Below are 22441 nucleotides of genomic sequence, written 5' to 3'. Positions count from 1 at the left end.
AGTCAAATCAGACAATGCTATAATGATTAATTGTCCTATTTTCTTAACCCTGGTTATGTTCAAAACTTAAATAGGGTCATTTGGGTCATCTTGTATAACCTAAATATGAATTTTAAAATAAATTTGAATAATAGGTAACCGTAATTGAGTCAGATATGTCTTTTTTTTAACACAATACATTAAAATATTTTTAAAAATCATTTAGGGTTAATCAAATTATATCTAAAAATTAAATTATATCGGAACAACGTTAACGCTATTAGTTATTATATTTTCTTAATTCTGGTTGTGTTTAAACTGTAAAAAAACATCAATTGGCTATCTTGTATATGCAAAATAGTAAATTTAAATTATATTTAAATAATAGATAACAGTAATAGAGTGAGATATAATTATTTTTTTAAAAAACAATTCATAAGAAAAATTTTAAAAACTAATTTACAGTACATCAAATGAACTTCAAAAATGAAATTGGAATCAAATCGGAGAATTCTATAATGTTTAAGTGTTCTATTTTCTTAACCCTGGTTATGTCCAAAACTTAAATAGAATCATTTGGGTCATCTTGTATAACCTAAATATGAATTTTAAAATAAATTTAAATAATAGGTAACCGTAATTGAGAGAGATGACTTTTTTTTTTAATCACAATACATCAAAATATTTTTAAAAATCATTTAGTGTTAAACAAATTACATCTAAAAATTAAATCGGAACAATCGTTATCACTATTAGTTATTACATTTTCTTAACTCTGGTTGTGTTCAAACCGTAAAAAACATCATTTGGCTATCTTGTATATGCGAAATAGTAAATTTAAATTATATTCGAACAATAGATAACAGTAATAGAGTAAGATATGATTATTTTTTTAAAAAACAATTCATAAGAAAAATTTTAAAAATAATTTACAGTACATAAAATGAACTTCAAAAATAAAATTGGAGTCAAATCAGGCAATGCTATAATGATTAATTGTTCTATTTTCTTAACCCTGGTTATGTCCAAAACTTAAAAAGGATCATTTGGGTCATCTTGTATAACCAAATATGAATTTTAAAATAAATTTGAATAATAGGTAACCGTAATTGAGAGAGATGACTATTTTTTTTAAACACAATACATCAAAATATTTTTAAAAATCATTTAGTGTTAATCAAATTATATATAAAAATTAAATCGGAACAATCGTTAACACTATTAGTTATTTCATTTTCTTAACTCTGGTTGTGTTCAAACCGTAAAAAACATCATTTGGCTATCTTGTATATGCGAAATAGTAAATTTAAATTATATTCGAACAATAGATAACAGTAATAGAGTGAGATATAATTATTTTTTTAAAAAACAATTCATAAAAAAAAATTTAAAAATAATTTACACTACATCAAATGAACTTCAAAAATGAAATTGGAATCAAATCGGAGAATTCTATAATGATTAATTGTTCTATTTTCTTAACCCTGGTTATGTCCAAAACTTAAAAAGGATTATTTGGGTCATCTTGTATAACCTAAATATGAATTTTAAAATAAATTTGAATAATAGGTAACCGTAATTGAGTCAGATATGTCTTTTTTTTAAACACAATACATTAAAATATTTTTAAAAATCATTTAGGGTTACTCAAATTATATCTAAAAATTAAATTAAAATTAAATCGGAACAATCGTTAACGATATTAGTTATTTATGACATTTTCTTAACTCTGGTTATGTCCAAAACTTAAAAAGGATCATTTGGGTCATCTTGTATAGACTAAATATAAATTTTAAAATAAATTTGAATAATAGATAACAGTAATTGAGTGAGATATGACTATTATTTTAAAACACAATACATAAAATTATATTTAAATATCATTTAGGGTTAATCAAATTATATCTAAAAATTAAATTAAATCGGAACAACGTTAACGCAATTAGTTATTATATTTTCTTAATTCTGGTTGTGTTTAAACCGTAAAAAAACATCAATTGGCTATCTTGTATATGCGAAATAGTAAATTTGAATTATATTCGAATAATAGATAACAGTAATAGAGTGAGATATAATTATTTTGTTAAAAAACAATTCATAAGAAAAATTTTAAAAATAATTTACATTACATCAAATGAACTTCAAAAATTAAATTGAAATCAAATCGGACAATGCTATAATGATTAATTGTTCTATTTTCTTAACCCTGGTTATGTCCAAAACTTAAGGATCATTTGGGTCATCTTGTATAACCTAAATATTAATTTTAAAATAAATTTGAATAGTAGATAACCGTAATTGAGTGAGATATGACTATTTTTTTAAAACACAATACATAAAACTATTTTTAAAAATCATTTAGGGTTTATCAAATTATATCTAAAAATTGAATTAAAATTAAATCGGAACAATCGCCAACGCTATTAGTTATTATATTTTCTTAACTCTGGTTGTGTTCAAAATGTAAAAAACATCATTTGGCCATCTCGTATATGCGAAATAGTAAATTTAAATTATTTTCGAATAATAGATAACATTAATAGTGTGAAATATGATTATTTTTCTTAAAAACAATACATGAGAAAAATTTTAAAAATAATTTACAGTACATCAAATAAACTTCAAAAATTAAATTGGAGTCAAATCAGACAATGCTATAATGATTAATTGTTCTATTTTCTTAACCCTGGTTATGTCCAAAACTTAAAAAGGATCATTTGGGTCATCTTGTATAACCAAATATTAATTTTAAAATAAATTTGAATAATAGGTAACCGTAATTGAGAGAGATGACTATTTTTTTTAAACACAATACATCAAAATATTTTTAAAAATCATTTAGTGTTAATCAAATTATATCTAAAAATTAAATCGGAACAATCGTTAACACTATTATAGACGGTCTCGTCTCGTAAATAAATGTCTTGTAGTACCTATGCGTAGCCCGGTTTCATCACTATATTCAAAGCAAAAACCAACCCCCCTGCCGTCCCCGACATGTCACATGCATCCGAATACACCCATTAGTCTATTGCTTAGTGCCGGTGAGATCACGTCTCCGCGTTTCCCCGTCCGAATTTTGTTTTACGTTTGAATAGTGATAATGGCTTCTCCAAAACCTCGTCATTCTTCTGGAGATCGCGGTGTTTTGTCGGAGATTCTTAAATCGGTAAAATCTTTTGATAAAAGATTGCGGAAAATTTAAGATAAAAAGAGGTATAGAAGCCGATCTAGAACAATAATTAGTCAGCGGAATCGTTCCAATTCACGGCATGTCTCGTCTTCGCCCGAGAGTTTTTATCGGCGACACTCTAGGCCAAAATCCCGTGTCTACTCGAGACGTCGCCGTATTTTATCGTCTTCTTCTAGCTCAGGCTCAGACAATTCTCGGTCCCCTTCTAATCGTTATCAGGAGAGGAGAGACCGGCGGGGGGGTACATCACCCCTCAGTGTGGAGGTAGAAGTACCGCATGTTGATGGTAAGATTTTTTATATATTTTTTTTGAGATCTTGATTTCTGTATTTCCCTTATCGGGACCCATTTTGCTTATGCCTCAGTGACGGGGCGGTGATATCGACAGTGAGTTCTTTATCACCTCATCATAGGAATGGGATGCGGCAGATTTAAGCCCCAGGGATGGGGTAGCGATAAGGATAGTGAATTCTTAATCGTTTTTATGCTGCCTAAATAACAGTAGAAGAATATAATGATATTTTACGTTGATCATTTAATTTATTGGGGTGTATTTTAACTGCCTTTTGCCTCTATCGTTATGTTACTTGTTTTAGGCGAGAACGATATCACAGAATCCCCGATTGTTTTGGATATGGGGCACGATCCTGTTCAGGTTCCTGAAAATAGAGACTTACAGTTTCTTTTGGGTGACGAGTGTGTCACGCCGACCCCTTTTGCAGCTCCGCTTCACAATGATATCGCAACTCGTTGGGATTGTATATTGAGAAAAGGTTTGGACCCGGATAAGCGAGCAAAAGTAATGCTCAAATATTCCCCTCCCGAGAACTGCAAAAATGTTATGCCTCCTATTCTTAATCTTCATGTCAAGGGAGCGTTGTCTGAATCTAATGAAAAAAGGGATGCTCGTCTAGCCAATTTACAGAAGCAGGTTGGGGTAGGGATATCTGCTATAGGTAAAGTTCTCTCGTGCCTTTATCAAAAAGGCGAGGAGAGGGATAAAGAGAATATACAGGTGCTTAGTGATGCTGGTCGCCTTTTGTCCGATGTACATTACCAGGAGACTATATCTCGCAGAGAACTGGTTTTGTTAAATATTAACAAGGACTTGAGGGACACCCTCGCTAACTCTTCCCCAGACGAGTTGCTTTTTGGATCGAATCTGGAGGACGTTATAAAGGCTAAGAAGACCATTGACCTTTCAAGTCAACTGCTTAAGGCGAAGAAGGTTATTAAGAAGCCACCTCAATCTGTAGTTACCAAACCTTTAAACTACTACCGTCCATTCAAGTCAAACCGAGGAGCATTCCAGAGTGGACAGCATTCGCGTCAAGCTCCTCGCTCAGGGCAGCTAGACAAGACCCAACTGTTCAAGAGGAAACAGAATCAGTGGCAAAGCAGGGACAGATACCGTTAGAGGCGAGTAAACATGCTGGTCGTTTAAGATTTTTTGTTAATAGATGGAAAAGATTTACCAATGATACATTCATTTTATCTTGGTTGTCGGGATATACGATCCCTCTTATTAGTACCCCAAAACAAATCGCTGTATGTGGGGAGACCCGTTGGTCTAATACTGAGAAACTGTTAATAAGGAAATCAATAAATGATCTCTTATTATCAGGCGCTATAAGTCGCGCATCTGAATGTTCGAACCAATTCATATCTAAAATATTTCTTGTTCCTAAATCGGATGGATCGTATAGACTGGTGGTAAATTTAAAGAATTTTAATAGCTATGTTCATACTAAACATTTTAAGATTGAAGATAGAAAGGCTGTTGCTAGTTTAATTAAACCTAATTGCTTTATGGCAACAGTTGACCTTAAAGACGCCTATTTGCTTGTACCTGTGAATAAGCGTCATAGAAAATACTTGAGATTTGTCTTTGAGGGTGTACTATATGAGTACAATGCCTTGCCTTTTGGTCTTAATGACGCCCCATTTGTTTTTACTAAATTAATGAAGCCAGTTGTGTCGGCATTACGGGAACAAGGTTTTATGTCTGTAATTTATTTAGATGATTTTTGTTTATTGGGAAATACATTTAAAGAATGTTTAGAGAATGTTAGAGCTACGGTTAGCTTGCTGGATCACCTTGGTTTCTTAATTAATTATAAAAAAAGTATTTTAACCCCTTCGCAATGTTGCTCTTATCTAGGCTTCTCTTATAATTCTTGCACTATGACGATATGCCCTACAGACAAGAAACGTCAGTATTTAATAGACTGTGTCCAATCATTTTTTCGTAGAGAGTCTTGTAAAATAAGAGAATTTTCTCAATTGATAGGAAAACTAGTTGCGGTTTGCCCAGGAGTTAAATACGGTTTTCTTTATACCAAGATTTTAGAAAGGGAAAAATTTTTAGCTCTTAAAAGAACCAAAGTCACCTTAATAATTGCAACATTTTATGCAGAGTGGACAACACTACTGCCTTGTCATACGTTAATCGTATGGGTAGTATTCAACACCTTAAGTTAAACGCGCTATCAAGGCAGATTTGGCAATGGTGCGAACAAAGAAATATAGTTATTCGTGCGACATACATTCCTTCAAAGGAAAATATTGAAGCGGATAGCGGATCGCGTCATCTCAAAATAGGGACAGAATGGTCGATTTCTGATCAAGCATTTCAGAGAATAGGCCAGATATTTGGTTTTCCATCTATTGATCTTTTTGCAAGTAGAGTCAATAAAAAATGTACTATTTTTGTATCCTGGTTGAGAGATCCGGAGGCTTTTTCTGTCGATGCCTTTACCATTAGTTGGCACGGATTAAAATTTTATGCTTTCCCGCCTTTTTCTTTACTGCCAAAAGTCTTACAAAAAATCATTAGCGACAAGGCTGAAGGCATTGTCGTTGCGCCTCTTTGGATTTCGCAACCCTGGTACCCATTATTTTTGTCATTGTTAGTTGATAAACCAATAGTTTTTAAACCGGCTAAAGATTTAATTTCTTTTAACAGATGCCCTCACCCGTTAGCCAAAGACCTTTCCCTGGTGGTAGGGAAGTTGTCTTGGAAGCGCTCCGTTTAAGAGGTGTTCCAGACGATTCACTAGAAATTTGTATTTCTTCAATTACGGGCGAGACTCTAAAACAATATTCATCCGGCTTAAAATCTTGGTGGGAGTTTTGCGGTATAAAGGGTTTGGACCCCTTTTCAGTTAACGTAGTGAACGTCTTAGACTTTTTATCGGAGTTGTTTAAGAAAGGGTCATCCTATAGTTTATTAAATACCTATAGATCAGCCATAGCTCAGATTGCTGATCCTGATTTAGCTCAAGATTTTCGCTTGAAACGGTTTTTTAAAGGGGTTTATGGACTTAGACCTCCATTGCCTAGATACGAAAATTCTTGGGATCCATCAAAGGTATTGGGATATGTCCGTAATTTGGACAATGATTCTATCTCATTAGAGTTGCTTTCACAGAAATGTGGTATTTTGTTAGCGTTAGCTACGGGCCAACGTATACAGACATTATACAACATTGAGGTTTCAAATATAGAATTAAAAGATAAGTCTATTGAGATTAAGATTCCTAATCGTTTAAAGACGTCTGCTCTTAATAAACCTCAGCCCTTACTGTCCATACCATATTTCGATGAGGATCATAGAATTTGTGTGTCTAGAACAATAATTTCATATTTGGAGAAAACCCGTGATTTAAGAGGTTCTGTACAAAATTTGTTTATAACCTTTAAGAAACCCCACGTCAGAGCTACAAAACAAACAATAAGTAGATGGTTAAAACGTATACTAAAATCTTCTGGTATAGATACTAACACTTTCTCCGCTCATAGTACAAGACATGCAGCTACTTCTGCGGCGGCTAGGAAAGGTGTTAGTTTTGATACCATTAGGTTAACAGCTGGCTGGTCTGAACGGTCTAAAACGTTTGCGGTGTTTTATAATAGACCGTTGGCTCCGGAAAACAATTTTGCTAAAGTTGTATTTAGTTCTTAGGATTTGTTTGTTAATTTTTGCGTATATACTTAGTTAAGGATAACTATTTAGATTTGATTTATGTTTGTGTATTTATATTTTTAGTTAAGGTTAACTATTTGATTTTAGTTATATTTTTATGTGCAAAATATTTATTTTTCGTTTGTTTTGAGTTTTCCTATGTTTCTTTATTATTTTGTTAATGACGGTTTACAATATAATCTTGTTTGAAGTCCCATCTTGTTGCAAATTGCTTTAAAAATCTACAAGACATTTATTTACGAGACGAGACCGTCTATAATTACAAGATTAAACGAACTTACCTAAGTGAAGTTTGATCTTGATTATAGGAAGGTCTCGTCGAAGTAAATAAACCCAACCCAACCCCTCAGTAATTTATTCCCTTGGATTTGCAACAAAAGAACCTTTAGCTTTGAACAGGACTAATGGGTGTATTCGGATGCATGTGACATGTAGGGGACGGCAGGGGGGGGTGGTTTTTGCTTTGAATATAGTGATGAAACCGGGCTACGCATAGGTACTACAAGACATTTATTTACTTCGACGAGACCTTCCTATAATCAAGATCAAACTTCACTTAGGTAAGTTCGTTTAATCTTGTAATTAGTTATTACATTTTCTTAACTCTGGTTGTGTTCAAACCGTAAAAAACATCATTTGGCTATCTTGTATATGCGAAATAGTAAATTTAAATTATATTCGAACAATAGATAACAGTAATAGAGTGAGATATAATTATTTTTTTAAAAAACAATTCATAAGAAAAATTTTAAAAACAAATTTACAGTACATCAAATGAACTTCAAAAATTAAATTGGAATCAAATCGGAGAATTCTATAATGTTTAAGTGTTCTATTTTCTTAACCCTGGTTATGTCCAAAACTTAAATAGGATCATTTGGGTCATCTTGTATAACCTAAATATGAATTTTAAAATAAATTTGAATAATAGGTAACCGTAATTGAGTCAGATAGGTCTTTTTTTTAAACACAATACATTAAAATATTTTTAAAAATCATTTAGGGTTACTCAAATTAAATTAAAATTAAATCGGAACAATCGTTAACGATATTAGTTATTTATGACATTTTCTTAACTCTGGTTATGTCCAAAACTTAAAAAGGATCATTTGGGTCATCTTGTATAAACTAAATATAAATTTTAAAATAAATTTGAATAATAGATAACAGTAATTGAGTGAGATATGACTATTATTTTAAAACACAATACATAAAATTATATTTAAATATCATTTAGGGTTAATCAAATTATATCTAAAAATTAAATTAAATCGGAACAACGTTAACGCAATTAGTTATTATATTTTCTTAATTCTGGTTGTGTTTAAACCGTAAAAAAACATCAATTGGCTATCTTGTATATGCGAAATAGTAAATTTGAATTATATTCGAATAATAGATAACAGTAATAGAGTGAGATATAATTATTTTGTTAAAAAACAATTCATAAGAAAAATTTTAAAAATAATTTACATTACATCAAATGAACTTCAAAAATTAAATTGGAATCAAATCGGACAATGCTATAATGATTAATTGTTCTATTTTCTTAACCCTGGTTATGTCCAAAACTTAAGGATCATTTGGGTCATCTTGTATAACCTAAATATTAATTTTAAAATAAATTTGAATAGTAGATAACCGTAATTGAGTGAGATATGATTATTTTTTTAAAACACAATACATAAAACTATTTTTAAAAATCATTTAAGGTTTATCAAATTATATCTAAAAATTGAATTAAAATTAAATCGGAACAATCGCCAACGCTATTAGTTATTATATTTTCTTAACTCTGGTTGTGTTCAAAATGTAAAAAACATAATTTGGCTATCTCGTATATGCGAAATAGTAAATTTAAATTATTTTCGAATAATAGATAACATTAATAGTGTGAAATATGATTATTTTTTTAAAAAACAATTCATAAGAAAAATTTTAAAAATATTTTGCAGTACATCAAATGAACTTCAAAAATTAAATTGGAATCAAATCGGACAATGCTATAATGATTAATTGTTCTATTTTCTTAACCCTGGTTATGTCCAAAACTTAAATAGGATCATTTGGGTCATCTTGTATAACCTAAGTATGAATTTTAAAATAAATGTGAATAATAGGTAACCGTAATTGAGAGAGATGACTATTTTTTTTAAACACAATACATCAAAATATTTTTAAAAATCATTTAGTGTTAATCAAATTATATCTAAAAATTAAATCGGAACAATCGTTAACACTATTAGTTATTACATTTTCTTAACTCTGGTTGTGTTCAAACCGTAAAAAACATCATTTGGCTATCTTGTATATGCGAAATAGCAAATGTAAATTATATTCGAATAATAAATAACAGTAATAGAGTGAGATATAATTATTTTTTTGAAAAACAATTCATAAGAAAAATTTTAAAAATAATTTACAGTACATCAAATGAACTTTAAAAATAAAATTGGAGTCAAATCAGGCAATGCTATAATGATTAATTGTTCTATTTTCTTAACCCTGGTTATGTCCAAAACTTAAAAAGGATCATTTGGGTCATCTTGTATAACCTAAATATGAATTTTAAAATAAATTTGAATAATAGGTAACCGTAATTGAGTCAGATATGTCTTTTTTTTAAACACAATACATTAAAATATTTTTAAAAATCATTTAGGGTTACTCAAATTATATCTAAAAATTAAATTAAAATTAAATCGGAACAATCGTTAACGATATTAGTTATTTATGACATTTTCTTAACTCTGGTTATGTCCAAAACTTAAAAAGGATCATTTGGGTCATCTTGTATAAACTAAATATAAATTTTAAAATAAATTTGAATAATACATAACAGTAATTGAGTGAGATATGACTATTATTTTAAAACACAATACATAAAATTATATTTAAATATCATTTAGGGTTAATCAAATTATATCTAAAAATTAAATTAAATCGGAACAACGTTAACGCAATTAGTTATTATATTTTCTTAATTCTGGTTGTGTTTAAACCGTAAAAAAACATCAATTGGCTATCTTGTATATGCGAAATAGTAAATTTGAATTATATTCGAATAATAGATAACAGTAATAGAGTGAGATATAATTATTTTGTTAAAAAACAATTCATAAGAAAAATTTTAAAAATAATTTACATTACATCAAATGAACTTCAAAAATTAAATTGAAATCAAATCGGACAATGCTATAATGATTAATTGTTCTATTTTCTTAACCCTGGTTATGTCCAAAACTTAAGGATCATTTGGGTCATCTTGTATAACCTAAATATTAATTTTAAAATAAATTTGAATAGTAGATAACCGTAATTGAGTGAGATATGACTATTTTTTTAAAACACAATACATAAAACTATTTTTAAAAATCATTTAGGGTTTATCAAATTATATCTAAAAATTGAATTAAAATTTAATCGGAACAATCGCCAACGCTATTAGTTATTATATTTTCTTAACTCTGGTTGTGTTCAAAATGTAAAAAACATTATTTGGCCATCTCGTATATGCGAAATAGTAAATTTAAATTATTTTCGAATAATAGATAACATTAATAGTGTGAAATATGATTATTTTTCTTAAAAACAATACATCAGAAAAATTTTAAAAATAATTTACAGTACATCAAATGAACTTCAAAAATTAAATTGGAGTCAAATCAGACAATGCTATAATGATTAATTGTTCTATTTTCTTAACCCTGGTTATGTCCAAAACTTAAAAAGGATCATTTGGGTCATCTTGTATAACCAAATATTAATTTTAAAATAAATTTGAATAATAGGTAACCGTAATTGAGAGAGATGACTATTTTTTTTAAACACAATACATCAAAATATTTTTAAAAATCATTTAGTGTTAATCAAATTATATCTAAAAATTAAATCGGAACAATCGTTAACACTATAAGTTATTACATTTTCTTAACTCTGGTTGTGTTCAAACCGTAAAAAACATCATTTGGCTATCTTGTATATGCGAAATAGTAAATTTAAATTATATTCGAACAATAGATAACAGTAATAGAGTGAGATATAATTATTTTTTTAAAAAACAATTCATAAGAAAAATTTTAAAAACTAATTTACAGTACATCAAATGAACTTCAAAAATTAAATTGGAATCAAATCGGAGAATTCTATAATGTTTAAGTGTTCTATTTTCTTAACCCTGGTTATGTCCAAAACTTAAATAGGATTATTTGGGTCATCTTGTATAACCTAAATATGAATTTTAAAATAAATTTGAATAATAGGTAACCGTAATTGAGTCAGATAGGTCTTTTTTTAAACACAATACATTAAAATATTTTTAAAAATCATTTAGGGTTACTCAAATTATATCTAAAAATTAAATTAAAATTAAATCGGAACAATCGTTAACGATATTAGTTATTTATGACATTTTCTTAACTCTGGATAACCAGTCCAAAACTTAAAAAGGATCATTTGGGTCATCTTGTATAAACTAAATATAAATTTTAAAATAAATTTGAATAATAGATAACAGTAATTGAGTGAGATATGACTATTATTTTAAAACACAATACATAAAATTATATTTAAATATCATTTAGGGTTAATCAAATTATATCTAAAAATTAAATTAAATCGGAACAACGTTAACGCAATTAGTTATTATATTTTCTTAATTCTGGTTGTGTTTAAACCGTAAAAAAACATCAATTGGCTATCTTGTATATGCGAAATAGTAAATTTAAATTATATTCGAATAAAAGATAACAGTAATAGAGTGAGATATAATTATTTTGTTAAAAAACAATTCATAAGAAAAATTTTAAAAATAATTTACATTACATCAAATGAACTTCAAAAATTAAATTGGAATCAAATCGGACAATGCTATGATGATTAATTGTTCTATTTTCTTAACCCTGGTTATGTCCAAAACTTAAGGATCATTTGGGTCATCTTGTATAACCTAAATGTTAATTTTAAAATAAATTTAAATAGTAGATAACCGTAATTGAGTGAGATATGACTATTTTTTTAAAACACAATACATAAAACTATTTTTAAAAATCATTTAGGGTTAAACAAATTATATCTAAAAATTAAATCGGAACAATCGTTAACACTATTAGTTATTACATTTTCTTAACTCTGGTTGTGTTCAAACCTTAAAAAACATCATTTGGCTATCTTGTATATGCGAAATAGTAAATTTAAATTATATTCGAACAATAGATAACAGTAATAGAGTGAGATATAATTATTTTTTTTATAAACAATTCATAAGGAAAATTTTAAAAATAATTTACAGTACATCAAATGAACTTTTAAAATAAAATTGGAGTCAAATCAGGCAATGCTATAATGATTAATTGTTCTATTTTCTTAACCCTGGTTATGTCCAAAACTTAAAAAGGATCATTTGGGTCATCTTGTATAACCAAATATTAATTTTAAAATAAATTTGAATAATAGATAACAGTAATTGAGTGAGATATGACTATTATTTTAAAACACAATACATAAAATTATATTTAAATATCATTTAGGGTTAATCAAATTATATCTAAAAATTAAATTAAATCGGAACAACGTTAACGCTATTAGTTATTATATTTTCTTAATTCTGGTTGTGTTTAAACCGTAAAAAAACATCAATTGGCTATCTTGTATATGCAAAATAGTAAATTTAAATTATATTTGAATAATAGATAACAGTAATAGAGTGAGATATAATTATTTTTTTAAAAAACAATTCATAAGAAAAATGTTAAAAACTAATTTACAGTACATCAAATGAACTTCAAAAATGAAATTGGAATCAAATCGGAGAATTCTATAATGTTTAAGTGTTCTATTTTCTTAACCCTGGTTATGTCCAAAACTTAAATAGGATCATTTGGGTCATCTTGTATAACCTAAATATGAATTTTAAAATAAATTTGAATAATAGGTAACCGTAATTGAGAGAGATGACTATTTTTTTTAATCACAATACATCAAAATATTTTTAAAAATCATTTAGTGTTAAACAAATTATATCTAAAAATTAAATCGGAACAATCGTTAACATTAGTTATTACACAACTATTAGTTATTACATTTTCTTAACTCTGGTTGTGTTCAAACCGTAAAAAACATCATTTGGCTATCTTGTATATGCGAAATAGTAAATTTAAATTATATTCGAACAATAGATAACAGTAATAGAGTGAGATATAATTATTTTTTTTATAAACAATTCATAAGAAAAATTTTAAAAATAATTTACCGTACATCAAATGAACTTCAAAAATGAAATTGGAATCAAATCGGAGAATTCTGTAATGATTAATTGTTCTATTTTCTTAACCCTGGTTATGTCCAAAACTTAAGGATCATTTGGGTCATCTTGTATAACCTAAATATGAATTTTAAAATAAATTTGAATAATAGGTAACCGTAATTGAGAGAGATGACTATTTTTTTTAATCACAATACATCAAAATATTTTTAAAAATCATTTAGTGTTAAACAAATTATATCTAAAAATTAAATCGGAACAATCGTTAACATTAGTTATTACACAACTATTAGTTATTACATTTTCTTAACTCTGGTTGTGTTCAAACCGTAAAAAACATCATTTGGCTATCTTGTATATGCGAAATAGTAAATTTAAATTATATTCGAACAATAGATAACAGTAATAGAGTGAGATATAATTATTTTTTTTATAAACAATTCATAAGAAAAATTTTAAAAATAATTTACAGTACATCAAATGAACTTCAAAAATGAAATTGGAATCAAATCGGATAATTCTATAATGTTTAAGTGTTCTATTTTCTTAACCCTGGTTATGTCCAAAACTTAAATAGGATCATTTGGGTCATCTTGTATAACCTAAATATGAATTTTAAAATAAATTTGAATAATAGGTAACCGTAATTGAGAGAGATGACTATTTTTTTTAATCACAATACATCAAAATATTTTTAAAAATCATTTAGTGTTAAACAAATTATATCTAAAAATTAAATCGGAACAATCGTTAACACTATTAGTTATTACATTTTCTTAACTCTGGTTGTGTTCAAACCTTAAAAAACATCATTTGGCTATCTTGTATATGCGAAATAGTAAATTTAAATTATATTCGAACAATAGATAACAGTAATAGAGTGAGATATAATTATTTTTTTTATAATCAATTCATAAGGAAAATTTTAAAAATAATTTACAGTACATCAAATGAACTTTTAAAATAAAATTGGAGTCAAATCAGGCAAAGCTATAATGATTAATTGTTCTATTTTCTTAACCCTGGTTATGTCCAAAACTTAAAAAGGATCATTTGGGTCATCTTGTATAACCAAATATTAATTTTAAAATAAATTTGAATAATAGATAACAGTAATTGAGTGAGATATGACTATTATTTTAAAACACAATACATAAAATTATATTTAAATATCATTTAGGGTTAATCAAATTATATCTAAAAATTAAATTAAATCGGAACAATCGTTAACACTATTAGTTATTACATTTTCTTAACTCTGGTTGTGTTCAAACCGTAAAAAACATCATTTGGCTATCTTTTATATGCGAAATAGTAAATTTAAATTATATTCAAATAATAGATAACAGTAATAGAGTGAGATATAATTATTTTTTTAAAAAACAATTCATAAAAAAAATTTTAAAAATAATTTACACTACATCAAATGAACTTCAAAAATGAAATTGAAATCAAATCGGAGAATTCTGTAATGATTAATTGTTCTATTTTCTTAACCCTGGTTATGTCCAAAACTTAAGGATCATTTGGGTCATCTTGTATAACCTAAATATTAATATTAAAATAAATTTGAATAATAGATAACCGTAATTGAGTGAGATATGACTATTTTTTTAAAACACAATACATAAAACTATTTTTAGAAATCATTTAGGGTTTATCAAATTATATCTAAAAATTGAATTAAAATTAAATCGGAACAATCGCCAACGCTATTAGTTATTATATTTTCTTAACTCTGGTTGTGTTCAAAATGTAAAAAACATCATTTGGCTATCTCGTATATGCGAAAAAGTAAATTTAAATTATTTTCGAATAATAGATAACATTAATAGTCTGAAATATGATTATTTTTCTTAAAAACAATACATCAGAAAAATTTTAAAAATAATTTACTGTACATCAAATGAACTTCAAAAATTAAATTGAAATCAAATCGGACAATGCTGTAATGATTAATTGTTCTATTTTCTTAACCCTTGTTATGTCCAAAACTTATAAAGCATCATTTGGGTCATCTTGTATAACCTAGATATCAATTTTAATTAAATTTGAATATTAGATAACCGTAATTGAGAAAGATGACTATTTTTTTTAAACACAATACATAAAAATATTTTTAAAAATCATTTAGGGTTAATCAAATTATATCTAAAAATTAAATCGGAACAATCGTTAACGCTATTAGTTATTACATTTTCTTAACTCTGGTTGTGTTCAAAATGTAAAAAACATCATTTGGCTATCTCGTATATGCAAAATAGTACATTTAAATAATTTTTGAATAATAGATAACATTAATAGTGTGAAATATGATTATTTTTCTTATAAACAATACATCAGAAAAATTTTAAAAATAATTTACAGTACATCAAATGAACTTCAAAAATTAAATTGGAATGAAATCGGACAATGCTATAATGAATAATTGTTCTATTTTCTTAACCCTGGTTATGTCCAAAACTTAAAAAGGATCATTTGGGTTATCTTGTATAACATAAATATGAATGTTAAAATAAATTTGAATAATAGGTAACGGTAATTGAGTGAGATATGCTTATTTTTTTAAACACATAACATTAAAATATTTTTAAAAATCATTTAAGGTTAATCAAATTATACCTAAAAATTAAATTAAAATTAAATCGGAACAACGTTAACGCTATTAGTTATTATATTTTCTTAATTCTGGTTGTGTTTAAACCGTAAAAAACATCATTTGGCTATCTTGTATATGTAAAATAGTAAATTTAAATTATATTTGAATAATAGATAACAGTAATAGAGTGAGATATAATTATTTTTTTAAAAAACAATTCATAAGAAAAATTTGAAAAGTAATTTACAGTACATCAAATGAACTTCAAAAATGAAATTGGAATCAAATCGGAGACTTCTATAATGTTTAAGTGTTCTATTTTCTTAATCCTGGTTATGTCCAAAACTTAAATAGGATCATTTGGGTCATCTTGTATAACCTAAATATGAATTTTAAAATAAATTTGAATAATAGGTAACGGTAATTGAGAGAGATGACTATTTTTTTTAATCACAATACATCAAAATATTTTTAAAAATCATTTAGTGTTAAACAAATTATATCTAAAAATTAAATCGGAACAATCGTTAACACTATTAGTTATTACATTTTCTTAACTCTGGTTGTGTTCAAACCGTAAAAAACATCATTTGGCTATCTTGTATATGCGAAATAGTAAATTTAAATTATATTCGAACAATAGATAACAGCAATAGAGTGAGATATAATTATTTTTTTAAAAAACAATTCATAAGAAAAATTTTAAAAATAATTTACAGTACATCAAATGAACTTTAAAAATAAAATTGGAGTCAAATCAGGCAATGCTATAATGATTAATTGTTCTATTTTCTTAACCCTGGTTATGTCCAAAACTTAAAAAGGATCATTTGGGTCATCTTGTATAACCAAATATTAATTTTAAAATAAATTTGAATAATAGATAACAGTAATTGAGTGAGATATGACTATTATTTTAAAACACAATACATAAAATTATATTTAAATATCATTTAGGGTTAATCAAATTATATCTAAAAATTAAATTAAATCGGAACAACGTTAACGCTATTAGTTATTATATTTTCTTAATTCTGGTTGTGTTTAAACCGTAAAAAAACATCAATTGGCTATCTTGTATATGCAAAATAGTAAATTTAAATTAAATTTGAATAATAGATAACAGTAATAGAGTGAGATATAATTATTTTTTTAAAAAACAATTCATAAGAAAAATGTTAAAAACTAATTTACAGTACATCAAATGAACTTCAAAAATGAAATTGGAATCAAATCGGAGAATTCTATAATGTTTAAGTGTTCTATTTTCTTAACCCTGGTTATGTCCAAAACTTAAATAGGATCATTTGGGTCATCTTGTATAACCTAAATATGAATTTTAAAATAAATTTGAATAATAGGTAACCGTAATTGAGAGAGATGACTATTTTTTTTAATCACAATACATCAAAATATTTTTAAAAATCATTTAGTGTTAAACAAATTATATCTAAAAATTAAATCGGAACAATCGTTAACACTATTAGTTATTACATTTTCTTAACTCTGGTTGTGTTCAAACCGTAAAAAACATCATTTGGCTATCTTGTATATGCGAAATAGTAAATTTAAATTATATTCGAACAATAGATAACAGTAATAGAGTGAGATATAATTATTTTTTTAAAAAACAATTCATAAAAAAATTTTAAAAATAATTTACACTACATCAAATGAACTTCAAAAATGAAATTGGAATCAAATCGGAGAATTTTATAATGATTAATTGTTCTATTTTCTTAACCCTGGTTATGTCCAAAACTTAAAAAGGATCATTTGGGTCATCTTGTATAACCTAAATATGAATTTTAAAATAAATTTGAATAATAGGTAACCGTAATTGAGTCAGATATGTCTTTTTTTTAAACACAATACATTAAAATATTTTTAAAAATCATTTAGGGTTACTCAAATTATATCTAAAAATTAAATCGGAACAATCGTTAACGATATTAGTTATTTATGACATTTTCTTAACTCTGGTTATGTCCAAAACTTAAAAAGGATCATTTGGGTCATCTTGTATAAACTAAATATAAATTTTAAAATAAATTTGAATAATAGATAACAGTAATTGAGTGAGATATGACTATTATTTTAAAACACAATACATAAAATTATATTTAAATATCATTTAGGGTTAATCAAATTATATCTAAAAATTAAATTAAATCGGAACAACGTTAACGCAATTAGTTATTATATTTTCTTAATTCTGGTTGTGTTTAAACCGTAAAAAAACATCAATTGGCTATCTTGTATATGCGAAATAGTAAATTTGAATTATATTCGAATAATAGATAACAGTAATAGAGTGAGATATAATTATTTTGTTAAAAAACAATTCATAAGAAAAATTTTAAAAATAATTTACATTACATCAAATGAACTTCAAAAATTAAATTGAAATCAAATCGGACAATGCTATAATGATTAATTGTTCTATTTTCTTAACCCTGGTTATGTCCAAAACTTAAGGATCATTTGGGTCATCTTGTATAACCTAAATATTAATTTTAAAATAAATTTGAATAGTAGATAACCGTAATTGAGTGAGATATGACTATTTTTTTAAAACACAATACATAAAACTATTTTTAAAAATTATTTAGGGTTTATCAAATTATATCTAAAAATTGAATTAAAATTAAATCGGAACAATCGCCAACGCTATTAGTTATTATATTTTCTTAACTCTGGTTGTGTTCAAAATGTAAAAAACATCATTTGGCCATCTCGTATATGCGAAATAGTAAATTTAAATTATTTTCGAATAATAGATAACATTAATAGTGTGAAATATGATTATTTTTCTTAAAAACAATACATCAGAAAAATTTTAAAAATAATTTACAGTACATCAAATGAACTTCAAAAATTAAATTGGAGTCAAATCAGACAATGCTATAATGATTAATTGTTCTATTTTCTTAACCCTGGTTATGTCCAAAACTTAAAAAGGATCATTTGGGTCATCTTGTATAACCAAATATTAATTTTAAAATAAATTTGAATAATAGGTAACCGTAATTGAGAGAGATGACTATTTTTTTTTAAACACAATACATCAAAATATTTTTAAAAATCATTTAGTGTTAATCAAATTATATCTAAAAATTAAATCGGAACAATCGTTAACACTATTAGTTATTACATTTTCTTAACTCTGGTTGTGTTCAAACCGTAAAAAACATCATTTGGCTATCTTGTATATATATGCGAAATAGCAAATGTAAATTATATTCGAATAATAAATAACAGTAATAGAGTGAGATATAATTATTTTTTTGAAAAACAATTCATAAGAAAAATTTTAAAAATAATTTACAGTACATCAAATGAACTTTAAAAATAAAATTGGAGTCAAATCAGGCAATGCTATAATGATTAATTGTTCTATTTTCTTAACCCTGGTTATGTCCAAAACTTAAAAAGGATCATTTGGGTCATCTTGTATAACCAAATATTAATTTTAAAATAAATTTGAATAATAGATAACAGTAATTGAGTGAGATATGACTATTATTTTAAAACACAATACATAAAATTATATTTAAATATCATTTAGGGTTAATCAAATTATATCTAAAAATTAAATTAAATCGGAACAACGTTAACGCTATTAGTTATTATATTTTCTTAATTCTGGTTGTGTTTAAACCGTAAAAAAACATCAATTGGCTATCTTGTATATGCAAAATAGTAAATTTAAATTATATTTGAATAATAGATAACAGTAATAGAGTGAGATATAATTATTTTTTTAAAAAACAATTCATAAGAAAAATTTTAAAAATAATTTACAGTACATCAAATGAACTTCAAAAATGAAATTGGAATCAAATCGGAGAATTCTATAATGTTTAAGTGTTCTATTTTCTTAACCCTGGTTATGTCCAAAACTTAAATAGGATCATTTGGGTCATCTTGTATAACCTAATCATGAATTTTAAAATAAATTTGAATAATAGGTAACCGTAATTGAGAGAGATGACTATTTTTTTTAATCACAATACATCAAAATATTTTTAAAAATCATTTAGTGTTAAACAAATTATATCTAAAAATTAAATCGGAACAATCGTTAACACTATTAGTTATTACATTTTCTTAACTCTGGTTGTGTTCAAACCTTAAAAAACATCATTTGGCTATCTTGTATATGCGAAATAGTAAATTTAAATTATATTCGAACAATAGATAACAGTAATAGAGTGAGATATAATTATTTTTTTTATAAACAATTCATAAGGAAAATTTTAAAAATAATTTACAGTACATCAAATGAACTTTTAAAATAAAATTGGAGTCAAATCAGGCAATGCTATAATGATTAATTGTTCTATTTTCTTAACCCTGGTTATGTCCAAAACTTAAAAAGGATCATTTGGGTCATCTTGTATAACCAAATATTAATTTTAAAATAAATTTGAATAATAGATAACAGTAATTGAGTGAGATATGACTATTATTTTAAAACACAATACATAAAATTATATTTAAATATTATTTAGGGTTAATCAAATTATATCTAAAAATTAAATTAAATCGGAACAACGTTAACGCTATTAGTTATTATATTTTCTTAATTCTGGTTGTGTTTAAACCGTAAAAAAACATCAATTGGCTATCTTGTATATGCAAAATAGTAAATTTAAATTATATTTGAATAATAGATAACAGTAATAGAGTGAGATATGATTATTTTTTTAAAAAACAATTCATAAGAAAAATGTTAAAAACTAATTTACAGTACATCAAATGAACTTCAAAAATGAAATTGGAGTCAAATCAGGCAATGCTATAATGATTAATTGTTCTATTTTCTTAACCCTGGTTATGTCCAAAACTTAAGGATCATTTGGGTCATCTTGTATAACCAAATATTAATTTTAAAATAAATTTGAATAATAGATAACAGTAATTGAGTGAAATATGACTTATTTTAAAACACAATACATAAAATTATATTTAAATATCATTTAGGGTTAATCAAATTATATCTAAAAATTAAATTATATCGGAATAACGTTAACGCTATTAGTTATTATATTTTCTTAATTCTGGTTGTGTTTAAACCGTAAAAAAACATCAATTGGCTATCTTGTATATGCAAAATAGTAAATTTAAATTATATTTGAATAATAGATAACAGTAATAGAGTGAGATATAATTATTTTTTTTATAAACAATTCATAAGGAAAATTTTAAAAATAATTTACAGTACATCAAATGAACTTTAAAAATAAAATTGGAGTCAAATCAGGCAATGCTATAATGATTAATTGTTCTATTTTCTTAACCCTGGTTATGTCCAAAACTTAAAAAGGATCATTTGGGTCATCTTGTATAACCAAATATTAATTTTTAAATAAATTTGAATAATAGATAACAGTAATTGAGTGAGATATGACTATTATTTTAAAACACAATACATAAAATTATATTTAAATATCATTTAGGGTTAATCAAATTATATCTAAAAATTAAATTAAATCGGAACAACGTTAACGCTATTAGTTATTATATTTTCTTAATTCTGGTTGTGTTTAAACCGTAAAAAAACATCAATTGGCTATCTTGTATATGCAAAATAGTAAATTTAAATTATATTTGAATAATAGATAACAGTAATAGAGTGAGATATAATTATTTTTTTAAAAAACAATTCATAAGAAAAATGTTAAAAACTAATTTACAGTACATCAAATGAACTTCAAAAATGAAATTGGAATCAAATCGGAGAATTCTATAATGATTAATTGTTCTATTTTCTTAACCCTGGTTATGTCCAAAACTTAAGGATCATTTGGGTCATCTTGTATAACCAAATATTAATTTTAAAATAAATTTGAATAATAGATAACAGTAATTGAGTGAAATATGACTTATTTTAAAACACAATACATAAAATTATATTTAAATATCATTTAGGGTTAATCAAATTATATCTAAAAATTAAATTAAATCGGAACAACGTTAACGCAATTAGTTATTATATTTTCTTAATTCTGGTTGTGTTTAAACCGTAAAAAAACATCAATTGGCTATCTTGTATATGCGAAATAGTAAATTTGAATTACATTCGAATAATAGATAACAGTAATAGAGTGAGATATAATTATTTTGTTAAAAAACAATTCATAAAAAAAATTTTAAAAATAATTTACACTACATCAAATGAACTTCAAAAATGAAATTGGAATCAAATCGGAGAATGCTATAATGATTAATTGTTCTATTTTCTTAACCCTGGTTATGTCCAAAACTTAAGGATCATTTGGGTCATCTTGTATAACCTAAATATTAATTTTAAAATAAATTTGAATAGTAGATAACCGTAATTGAGTGAGATATGACTATTTTTTTAAAACACAATACATAAAACTATTTTTAAAAATCATTTAGGGTTTATCAAATTAT

This window comes from Anthonomus grandis, chromosome 14, assembly GCF_022605725.1.
Source record: "Anthonomus grandis grandis chromosome 14, icAntGran1.3, whole genome shotgun sequence".
NCBI lineage: Eukaryota > Metazoa > Arthropoda > Insecta > Coleoptera > Curculionidae > Anthonomus > Anthonomus grandis.
This window is presented reverse-complemented; position numbering follows the sequence as displayed.